We start from the raw sequence: 12,513 nt of genomic DNA on the forward strand, positions 1-12,513 counted from the left end.
TTAATTATATTTTAAATATGTAGGGATGCTTTTATTTAAAGGAGTTGGAGAAAAATTAGATCTTAGAACAAGCATTAAAAAAAAAAAATCTAGTGTAGTTTCCAACATCCTTCTAGAATGTTCTTGAAAATGGGAGTTGAGCCTCTGCTGAAAACCTCCAGCAGAGTAAACATAGCGATTACATCAGAGTCTGAAACATTTCTGTCCTCTTTTTGTGACTCTTCTATAGAGCAAGGCATCATTTTCAATCTACCTTTTAAGAAAGAACCTGGATTTTCTACACTTTTACTTAAATATATGTTATATTTAAATATAAATACATATTTGAAAACACAGACTACATTGTACCTGCTCATGTACTTCTCAGAGAGGTTTTCCTGAAACACTGAGACACTGCAAAAGTCTTCTGAGCAGCCAGAGATTCATAGTTACCAGTTAGTAGTGTGAGAATGAGCCAGCTCTAAGACAATATCAATAACAATCCGGTAAGTGCCTGCAGCCTCTAGAAATGAAGGAACAATGTCCTCCCTTGGCAAGGAGTCTAGGTTAGCTCCTTGGAGCCACAGGTAGGATGCAAATTTGGAAAATTATGCCGCCAATATGCTTCAGCTGTAGAAAAAATCTGTGGTAAGATGCTTATCAGACATCCTTTTATTGTCTCCCTAACAATGGAGAGCAGCTCCACAAGCAGTCGTTTCGCATGCTATTCTGAGCAGAACAGAGAATGCCAAATACTCATAAGAAGAATACAGGCATGCACAATGGGACGGTACCCAGGAGGAAGGTGATGCAGAGGTATGGGCATCAGGATGAAACGCAGAGACCGTGATAAAGATGTTATGCAGCTTGTGCCCATCTCATTTCCTCTATTCATTTCAAACCATTTCAAATAAGATCTACTTTAGATATGTAGTGCTAATGACAAGGACCCACCCTGAGAGTTTCTATTGTTGCCGTTAATGTGATGGCCAACAATTAGCTTCCAGGAACACTTGTAACAACCATAACTGATCTGTGACAACTTGTAGAAAAATACAAAAGGGTGGCCGGGTGAGATGGCTCATGGCTGTAATCCCAGCACTTTGGGAGGTCAAGGTGGGTGGATTGCCTGAGCTCAGGAGTTGGAGAACAGCCCGGGCAATATGGTGAAACCCCGTCTCTACTAAAATACAAAATATTAGCCAGGCACGGTGGCACGCGCGTGTAATCCCAGCTACTCGGGAGACTGAAGCAGAAGAATCTCTTGAACCTGAGAGGCAGAGGTTGCAGTAAGTCAAGATCATACCACTGCGCTCCCAGAAAGAATAAAGAACTCTCAAATCAGGATGAATTTTGGTTTTGATATCAAAGGACCCATCTTCCCCTTTTGTTCTGATGCTGAAGGACTAGGTCCCTAGCGGTTCATTTAAAACAAGAAGCTCTTAATGCTGGGCTTAGCTTTGCTGGGGGTTTTCAGGTAGTATTGACCTGTCAGTCAATGCCAAACTTCATCCTAGCAAGAGAGAAACATGCTAAGCCACAATAATAACGCACTTAGGTGTTGTACCTTATTGCTACTATAGGTACTGGCATGAACTTTAACCTTTCTTGCTATATCTGTATTAAGAACTGTCACTCTCAGCGGTTACATGATTAAGAAGAAAGGAAGTTTATTTTTAGTAGAGACGGGGTTTCACCGTGTTTGCCAGGAAAAAAATACAAAAAACTAGCCGGGCGAGGTGGCTGGCGCCTGTAGTCCCAGCTACACAGGAGGCTGAGGCAGGAGAATGGCGTAAACCCGGGAGGCGGAGCTTGCAGTGAGCTGAGATCCGGCCACTGCGCTCCAGCCCCGGCGACAGAGCGAGACTCCGTCTCAAAAAAAAAAAAAAAAAAAGAAGAAGAAAGGAAGTTATACATGGCTTCCAATTTAAAATTTTTAAGCAATTGGGCAAATGGAAAATATCTTTTTACTGTGTTTTATGGAGGAAAATTTACAGCTCTTTTCAAACAACATTTCTTCAACAAGGGACTGGGCTCTGAAGGTATAAAGATGAATAAGTTGGTCCTGTGCTTGAGAGGACTGATGTGTTTCCATGAGAAAGAGCCAGCTTCAATGTAGTGTGGCAAGTACTGTGATAACAGATTTCCACTGGGAGCTGAGGGCGAAGGAATGGCCAGGCTCAGGGAGGGAGAGCTGCACTGACGGGTGACTTCCTGTGCTGATGGCGCCTCCCTTTCTCCATCCCTAAGAGGCAGGGTTAAGGGCAAGGAGGACAGAGATTCTAATAGGATATGTGGCAAATGTATTACTTATTAAAACAGCATTTTTGCTCTTGGTCTTCACCATCCTTAGAATCAGTCACTCACTGTCCTTTGCTCACAACTTCTCTCCTTCCTTTTAGATCTCCCTTCTTGTGGATTTCTTGTTGCTTTCTTGTCTCCCCATCTTGAGATAACCCTGAATTTAAAAGGTTAAGAAAAAATAAAACCACAAAAATACAGTGCCGTATCCAGGTGACTCAAACCAGCTCTGGTTAGTGCCTTAAAGATATCCTTTCTCTTAGGGTGTACATTTCTGTCCTTTTCTCACTAGTAATAGTGTGTGGTTGCTTGGAGATTTATTAGGGATAAGAGAGATGATTATGGTTGTAGATGGAGTGGGACAGGCCCTTAGAATTTGAAATATTGGCTGACTCCTTTGAGATGTGACTTTCCATGTCCCAGGCAGTTTCCAGGCATTGTTATATCTGTTGAAAGTTTGTCACTGGAATGAACATAAAAACAACCTTGTCTCAAATTCTGACTCTGATGATGTTTAATCCCATGGCATAGGCAATTAGAAAAAAAGGTCCCATTGGGACCCCATCCACTTCAGGCACCAGATGAACAGCAGAAAAAATGCTGGGCCGCTGATCCTGGGTGGAGCAGACACACAGGTCCTGTGTGTCCACATCGCAGCCCAGAAGCAGTCCATTCACATCCTGCTTTGTCAGAGGAAGCAGAGGTAGAGGGTGCAGAAATATGTTGGCAGCATTCAAAGTTGACGTTTCATAAAGAGATGGAGGATGTGAGGGTGATCTGGCTGTGACATTTGTCACCACATTGATCCCCAGGGTTGATTTGACTGATCTGGCTGGCTAGGTGGGTGGCCCTTTCCTTCTACACAGCTCCATGTGCATTCCTCCTGAAGCTGTGTGCTTGGTCGAAGAAGACGATCTTCCCCAGTAGAGGAGGACCTTTCCTTGTTCACAGGTGTACAAGTAGCTCCTGCTAGAACTTCCAAACAAGGTTCATTTGTAGGAGAATACAGAGCAGTCAAGCCTCCTGGACTCCACATCCAAAATGAGGTGTTGCATTTGGCAGTCTTTGCTTTGAGAGAGAGAGAGACAAGAGAGAGAGAGACGAGAGAGAGAGAGAGAGATTAGAGAAATGAGCTACCTCAAGGACAAATCAGAGTGGAGATCCATGCAATCTGGTGTCAACACCCTCCTGGTCTCCAGAAAGCACCGACATACCTGGCCTCTCTTCTTGAATACCACGTGATCCTCTCTTCTATTAGAATGTATATCCCTAGAATAAACTCTCACTTCAGCCCTTCCAACTACGCTCAGTAACTGAAGGTTAAGCCAATAACTAGGTAAAATGTTCGCACATATCTGTTATACCTTCTGTGCTGGCTTTAAGGGATACAAAGAGGATACAGGAGACTTCAGAAAGCTAAATCTAGCAGGCTAGGCAGGCATATAAACATGTAATCACAATACTGAAGTGTTATCTGCACTAGGACACTGTTATGGTTTGGATGTTTGTCCCCTCTAAACCTCATAATGAAATTTAATCTTCTAATGGGAGATGTTTAGGTCATGGGGGGAGATCCCTTACAGGTAGATTAAGGCCCTCCTTTGATGTTGAGTGAGTACTCATGCTATTAGTTACCAAGAGAGCTGGTTGTTTAAAAGAGCCTGACATCTCCCCACTACCTCTTGCTTCCTCTGTCACCATGTGATCTCCACACATGCAGGCTCCCCTTCACCTTTTACCATGAGTGGAAGCAGCCTGATCCCTCACCAGATGCAGATGCCCAATCCTGAACTTCCCAGTCATCAGAATCATGAGCCAAATAAACCTTTTTAAAAGATTAAGTATCCAGCCGGTAGAATTCATTTATAGCAACACTCAATTAACAAAGACAGATATCCTTTAGCAGAAGCAGCAGTGGCTAAAACATGTGTTGGTTCATTAGGATTTTGTGGATTAACATAATAATAGCATATTTATGTGTCCTCAAAATTTATTCTTTCTTTCTCTTTCTTTCTTTCCTTTCTTTCTCTCTTTCTTCCTTTTCCTTTTTATCTTTCTTCTTTTTTCTTTGTAAGTATAGTATGCTGAGAGAAAATTTAGTTCTTGTTTTAGAACAGTGGTTGAAATGATACAAACAAAAATTAATATATAAATGTTCATAGCAAATCAAGCCAGTAAATTAAATGCGACTGTGTCCACATGTGCTCTACTAGAGTAAGAGAACCTCTTTGAGGCCAAAGGGGTTCCTAGAGATAGGTTTCTATCATGTGGGCCCCAAAATGCCCAAAGTGAGAAAAGAGGGCCTGCTGCTTAGTTTTTATCTTTTAGATTTTAAAACAATAGAAAACAAAAAGCCTCATCCTGTAGCACTATTCCAAAGTTAGGTCCCAATTCTTTACTCCTCAAGCCTCAGAAGTAAGCCGTAACTAGGCCCAAGAGTAATTTCTGTGTGTCAAGCCCTCTTCAAAGATTTTATACCTATACTATTACATTTAACTCTCCTATAAGATGGTGCCATTATTATTATTATACCCATTTTATGAATGAGGAAAACTGAGGCCCAGTGAGTTTAGGTAACTTGCCTAAGTACTTCCCTAGGAGAGTGTAGATAAAGGCATGATAGAAGCACTTCTGGATTGGCCCAGCTTCTTCTCTGGGAAAAAAAAAAAATCAGAGTTCTTTGTAGAAAGCCCTTCTACAGATGGCTGGAGGTAGCTGGTGATGGTTTACGGTTTGAATTCACACCTTGCAAAAATTCCCCCTGGAGTCAATAATATTTAAGGAAGTAGCAATCCTGCAATTTTGGGGAATCCAAGAAATCTTTCTAACTCCCAAAGTATTAACTCCAGCCTTTGTAGGGGACATGATCATCTCTGCATCAGTTGAGGAAAACATGAGAATGATCCTTCCATTTCGAAAGATAGTGGTCAACCTAAGTTTTTCCTCAAATCTCAGGTGAAGATCTGTACCTTTACTGAGAGCAAGTTCAGATGGGAGGAGCATCAAAAAATCTGCAGAAGACTGAAAAGGCTGCACAGAACAGACAAGACAGAAGGAGAGAGAGGGCCAGAAGACAAAACTCACAAATGTCCAAGGGTGCCAAGGCCTGACTCACTCTGACCAGGCCGTTTCAGCAGCCGTGGGGCCCCTGCAGAGGGCAGGAGCAACAGGGGCACCCTCAAGTCTGGTAGCCCTAATTAGCCTCAGATCCTGGTCCTGCCACCACACAGCTGGCACCTCAGCCCATTGGCCCATTGTCCTCTCAGTGTCCATAAGACCACGAGGCCCCCAGACTACTGCTACTATTGTCATTATCCTCTGCCTCTGGAGGGAGACTTGTAAATTGTCAGGGCCAGATGACATCTGACGTGCCAAACCGTTTTTAAAGGGAGGAGGTTATACAAAGTCCTTCTTTCAGATGCTGGAATTCATATCGTCTGCCTCATTACATAAATCCCAGCTAATTCTTTTTTTTTTTTTTTTTTTTGAGACGGAGTCTCGCTCTGTCGCCCAGGCTGGAGTGCAGTGGCCAGATCTCCGCTCACTGCAAGCTCCGCCTCCCGGGTTCCCGCCATTCTCCTGCCTCAGCCTCCCGAGTAGCTGGGACCACAGGCGCCGCCACCTCGCCCGGCTAATTTTTTGTGTTTTTAGTAGAGACGGGGTTTCACCGTGTTAGCCAGGATGGTCTCGATCTCCTGACCTTGTGATCCGCCCGTCTCGGCCTCCCAAAGTGCTGGGATTACAGGCGTGAGCCACCGCGCCCGGCCTTTTCCCAGCTAATTCTTAAAGACTCCAAAGACTTGGGCATCACGGTGTCTGTCTAGTGGTTAGAATTCCTAGGTTTTCTCCTTGGGCCTAGTTAGGAATTTTCTCACAATCACGAATCCCCTGAAGATGGAGGCTATTAAAGAGGTTCCAACATCATCTCTTTGTTGACAAAATCCTAAAGCTTCCCTTTCATTTCTGTGAAATACAGATGTGTAGGGAGCTGAAAAGGAAAGTTACTCCTCAGAGACGAGAGATGGCTTGTTAAAGAACCAAGAAAATGAAAAAGCAGCAGCAAAAAAAGAAAAGACTGGACTGGGATGTCCTCCACCACCAACCTTCCGTTTCTGTCATGACTTAGACTGAGCAGAGAGGGACAGATGGAAAAGGACGAAAGAGCAAAAGGCAAATAGGGGAAAATGTCCTGGAGTTTTGCATATTTCTTCCGAAGCAGCCTTCTTAGCCTGCCCTCTGGCCCTGCAGCCAGAGTTCAGAAGCTCTGGATGAGTCAACGAATTAGGCTCTTGCTCATGTCCTGGCTTCACATTGACCAAGAATCCCCTGAACTCACAGTGATTTAAAGTATGAACCTGGGACATTGGTGGCCTTCAGAGGGCACTGATGCTAAAACGAGAGTCCTTTCCTAAATTCTTACAGGTAGGTGATGGTGCAAAGTTATCGATTTTACACAGGGCCATTTAGTACTGACCTGCTTAGTGAAGTATTACAAGTTACGCAGACTTCCTATTCATGAGCCAAGAAAAGTCGTATGTTGGATTTTACTGAGGATTCTAATCCCATGCTCAACAAAAACTTGAGCTTCTTGGTGGCACTGCCCAGCTCCTGTGAAACAGGCATAGGCATCAAGATTTGGAATTCTGCAATTTTTGAGAAGGTGACTTTCAGATTAGTGCTTCAGCACTTTTGTCTTGATTGGGCAGTTTTTGATGGCTGTAATTCTTGCATTTTAATGACAAATTATTCTAGCTTCATTTATTAGTCTAGCTTCATTTATTAGCAATTTAGTTGGCCCCATAGTGTGCAGTGATGCATTTTTTCCATGACGTTTACTTTTGGCCTATAATTTCCCAATCACTAAACTAAGATATGTGTGTGTTATGGTTCAAATATGAAACACTCTTGCACTAACGCAAGTATAAGCTCCCAACGTGTGCCTATAGCACTTTCAGGTGACATCTGCCATCTATATATGTGTTCCATTTAAGTAATTTTCAGCAAACTAACAAGATAAATATAAAAATACTACTGGGTTAGTTTCAGGTTTACATGACACAGCATCATAACCTGAAATCATGTGTACAAGCTCAGATGCTTTTCACATAAATTAATTACTGATTCTTATGTCTTGCCAGTAAGTTTACTGTAATGTGTTTGATCTTGTTTCTTTCCAATTTTATAAGACCAAAGTGTTCATTTTCCTAGTGGAAAGAGTGAATAGACAGACTGAGTAGGCCATGGACTTTTTTTCCCGCTTATCTTGGCCTTTGTCTAAAAAACGTCTGAGACTTATAAAGTACTATAGAAGGTATCATTAAGAAAAAATTTTCGTGCTTGATGATACAATATCCCAAGGGATTGAAAGTATTACATGTGATAAATCCTCAGACTATGTCCCTATCTCTGTTCCCTTCTCTGTCACCACCACTAAAGGCCTGAAGTGCTATCCTACCTCCTCAGTTTATTGGACTACCCCAGAGGCATATTGAGGGAAGAAATAAGACTTTAGCTTTAAATAATATTTTTAGTCTCATTATAAAAATAATGCATGTTCATATTCAAAATGTTGGAAAATACAACAAAACTCTAAAGGCAAAAATATTAATGACCAATCATTCTATTGCTGACTCTTGATACATTGGGATATTTTATCTGAGTCCTTCTTTTAAACAAATATAGGTATAAATATAGATTTTTGTCACAAAATTAGAATCATTTTGCACATGCTGTTTTATAAGATACTTTCTTGAGCAACATATCAAGAACATTTCCCCGGGTTATTAGATATTATTTTCTTGCAATATCATTTTTGTGGCTGTAAAATAAAATAAACTATGATATAAATATATCAGAGCTTATTTAAACAATTCTCTTGGGTACAGGATCTTGTCATTATAAAAACAACTTTATGCCATTCTTGAAGCTAAATCCTTCCTGCCATCCAGGTTCTTTTTTTTTTTAATGATTAATTTCTAGGAGTGGAATCATCGGGTTGAAGGTCAAAAATATTTACTGGGCTTTTGAATCGTATAATAAAGTGCCCTTCAGAAATGAAATCAGTCTCTTTATGCATTTTCAAGAGAAAAATGGGATGTTGGGTGGCAGAAAGCCCAGTTTCCTGCCTCTCTTGGAAAGTCTGTCCTATGTCCAGGCTGAGTGAGAATTGGCTGGCTTGCTTTGTGAAGGCAACTCCAAATAGTCCTGCCATGACCTTGAACTATATGAACTGCCTTTACTTCATACCCATTGTTGAGAATCTAGAATACAGGGGAAGAGTACTGGGCTTGGAGACAGAATGTCTGAGTTCAAGTCCTGAGCCACATACTATCCATGTGACAAAACTGGGCACCCTAATACCTCTGGATTTATTTCTTTATCTGTAAAATGAAGGATTTGTTCTGAATGATCCTTATAACATCTTACAACTAACAAAATTATGTGATCTATTTTGTGTTTTAGACAAGCCATTGATCTATTCATCTGCACATGTAAATTTGTAGATTGGATGCTTAATCTCTGCAAAGTTTCTTTTTTTACTTTTATTTATTTTTTTTTTTTTATTATCCTTTAAGTTCTAGGGTACACGTGCACAACGTGCAGGTTTGTTACATATGTATACATATGCCATGTTGGTGTGCTGCACCCATTAACTCGTCATCTACATTAGGTATATCTCCTAATGCTGTCCGTCCCCTCTCCCCACACCCCACAATGGGCCCCGGTGTGTCATGTTCCCCTTCCTGTGTCCAAGTGTTCTCATTGTTCAATTCCTACCCATGAGTGAGAACATGTGGTGTTTGGTCTTCTGTCCTTGAGATAGTTTGATCTCTGCAAAATTTCAAATCTAGATCCTCTGAGGTTTGTTGACCATAAGAAAAGGCTCAAAATGAACTTCCAGTAAAGAGGTGTTCTATATTTCACGAATGTCACATGAGTTTAGTCACTTCCAGCTGGCAATATTCACAAATAATAAAAGACTTTTAGATGCCATTTTATTTTATTTTTATTTATTTATTTTTGTTTCCGTAAGTTATTGGGGAACAGATGACATTTGGTTACATGAGTAAGTTCTTCAGTGGTGATTTGTGAGATTTTGGTGCACCCATCACCTGAGCAGTATGAACTGCACACAATTTGTAGTATTTTATCCCTCACCCTCTTCCCACCCTTCCTCACCCTTTTCCCACCACAAAGCCCATTGTGTCATTCTTATGCCATTGCATCCTCATAGTTTAGCTCCCACTTATGAATGAGAACATACAATGTTTGGTTTTCCATTCCTGAGTCACTTCACTTAGAATAATAGTTTCCAATCTCATCCAGGTTGCTGTGAATGCCATTAATCCATTCCTTTTTATGGGTGAGTAGTATTCCATCATACATATACCAGTTTCTTTATCCACTCATTGATTGATGGGCATTTGGGTTGATTCCAGATTTTTGCAATTGTGAATTGTGCTGTTAAAAAAATGCGTGTGCATGTATCTTTTTCATATAATGACTTATTTTCCTCTGGGTAGATAACCAGTAGTGGGATTATTGGAATAAATGGTAGTTCTACTTTTAGTTCTTTAAGGAATCTCCATACTGTTTTCCACAGTGGTTGTACTAGTTTACATTCCCACCAGCAGTGTAGAAGTGTTCCCTGATCACCACATCCATGCCAACATCTATTATTTTTTTTTGATTTTCTGATTATGGCCATTCTTGCAGGAGTAAGGAGGTATCACATTGTGGTTTTGATGTGCATTTCCCTGATCATTAGTGATGTTGAGCATTTTTTCATATGTTTGTTGGACATTCGTATATCTTCTTTTGAGAACTGTCTATTCATATTTGTTAGATTCTGGATGTTAGTCCTTTGTCAGATGTATAGATTGTGAGGATTTTCCCCCACTCTGTGGGTTGTCTGTTTACTCTGCTGACTGTTCCTTTTGTCAGGCAAAAGCTCTTTAGTTTAGTTTATCTTTGTTTTTATTGCATTTGCTTTTGGGGTTCTTGGTCATGAAATCCTTGCCTAAGCCAATGACTAGAAAGTTTTCCAATGTTATCTTCTAGAATTTTTAGAGTTTCCAGACTTTAGATTTAAGTCGTTGGTCCATCTTGAGTTGATTTTTGTATAAGGTGAGAGATGAGGATTCAGTTTCATTCTCCTACATGTGACTTGCCAATTATCCCAGTACCATTTATTGAATAGGGTGTCCTTTCCCCACTTTATGTTTTTGTTTGCTTTGTTGAAGACCAGTGGGCTGTAAGCATTTGGATTTATTTCTGGGTTCTCTACTCTGTTCCATTGGTCTGTGTGCCTATTTTTATACCAGTCCTATGCTGTTTTGGTGATTATGGCCTTATAGTATAATTTGAAATCAAGTAATGTAATGCCTCCAGATTTTGTTTTATTTTATTTTATTTTATTTATTTATTTTTTGCTTAGTCTTGCTTTGGCTGTGCCGGCTCTTTTTTGGTTTCATGTGAATTTTAGGATTGTTTTTTCTAGTTCTGTGAAGAATGATGGTGGTATTTTGATAGGGGTTGTGTTGAATTTGTAGATTGCTTTCGGCAGTCTAGTCATTTTCTCAGTATTGATTATACCCATCCATGAGCATGGGATGTGTTTCCATTTGTTTGTGTCATCTATGATTTCTTTCAGCAATGTTTTGTGGTTTTGCTTATAGAGGTCTTTCACCTCTTTGGTTAGGTAGTCCTAAGTTTTTGTTTGTTTGTTTGTTTGTTGCAGCTATTGTAAAAGGGGTTGAGTTCTTGATTTGATTCTGAGCTTGGTAGCTGTTGGACACTCATTTTAAAAACAACTATGTAACCTATGTGCTGCTCCTCTGTCATGGGACACTCTAAAAGCTACTGCATGTAAACATGATGTTTTACGCTAGTCCTCAGGATCATGCCAGAAACAGAGGTGAGAAGCAGGATCCCATTCAGGGCAGTAAATTGTCCTGAGTCAGCAGTTCGCTTACTCACCCTGAATAGAGAGAGCCTTTCTTTGTTTCTTCAACTGCAAAATAGCCCATAAATGATATAGTCTCTTAACCAGATTGAAGAGGCAGTTTGGAGGAATGCATATGAGCTGAGATCAACTTTTATTGTTTGCTATCCATGCTAATTTATTATTCTCACCTGATTCATCATCATTTCTCAGGGGCAAGTGAGCACAGAGATGCAGCCTGCTCAGAGGTGAGCTCTGCATCATTTTGTCAGCTGTCACACGGCTTGTCCTGCACTTGGGCTTCCTAATTAGCAGAGAAAAACCTGTTTAATTTTCTTTCAACCATGAAAACTGTCATTAATTGAGAGCTTACTATGTGCTGGAGACTGGGCTAAACACTTTACGTACATTGGCTGATTTAGTTGTTAAATCAACTTTGTGTTTGTACAAGTATCAGCTGTCAATTATAAATAAAATGTGTAAAATTGTGTTTTTAATTGTACATATTTATGGGGTACAGTGTGATGTTTTGGTACACGTATGCCTTATGTGATAATCAAATTGGAGTAATTAGTATATCCATCACCTCAAAATACTTGCCACGTCTTTGTGGTAAGAACATTCAAAATATTCTCCTCTAGCTATTTTGAAATATACAATACATTATTGTTAACTACAATGACTCTCCTGTGATATACAACACCAGAATTTATTCCTCCTTTCTAACTGTAACTTTGGACCCATTGACCAACCTCTTTTCATTTCCTCCTCTTTCTTCCCCCTCCCCAGCCTCTAGTAACCAGTGTTCTACTCTCCAATTTTTTGAGATCAGCTTTTTTAGATACTTGTCCTTCTGTGCTTGGCTTATTTCACTTAACAAAACGTCCCTCTAGGTTCATCCATGTCGTTGTAAATGACAGGATTTCATTGTTCTTTATGGTGAATAGTATTCCACTGTGTGTATGTACTACATTTTTAAATTCATTCATCTGTGGATGGACACTTGGGTTGATTCCATATCTTGGCTATTGTGTATATAGCTGCAATAAACATGGGAATGCAGATGTATCTTCAACACACTGATTTTATTTCCTTTGGCTATAAACTCAATAGTGTGATTGTTGGCTCACATGCTAATTCTATGTTTAATTTTTTGAGGAACCTCCTTACTGTTGTCCATACGTTCTGTACTAATTTACATTCTTACAACAGTGTTTAAGAATTCCCTTTTCTCTGCATCTTCACCAGGATATGTTATTTTTTGTCTTTTTGATGACAACCATTCTAAT

Source organism: Macaca fascicularis, chromosome 4 (genome assembly GCF_037993035.2).
Source record: "Macaca fascicularis isolate 582-1 chromosome 4, T2T-MFA8v1.1".
NCBI lineage: Eukaryota > Metazoa > Chordata > Mammalia > Primates > Cercopithecidae > Macaca > Macaca fascicularis.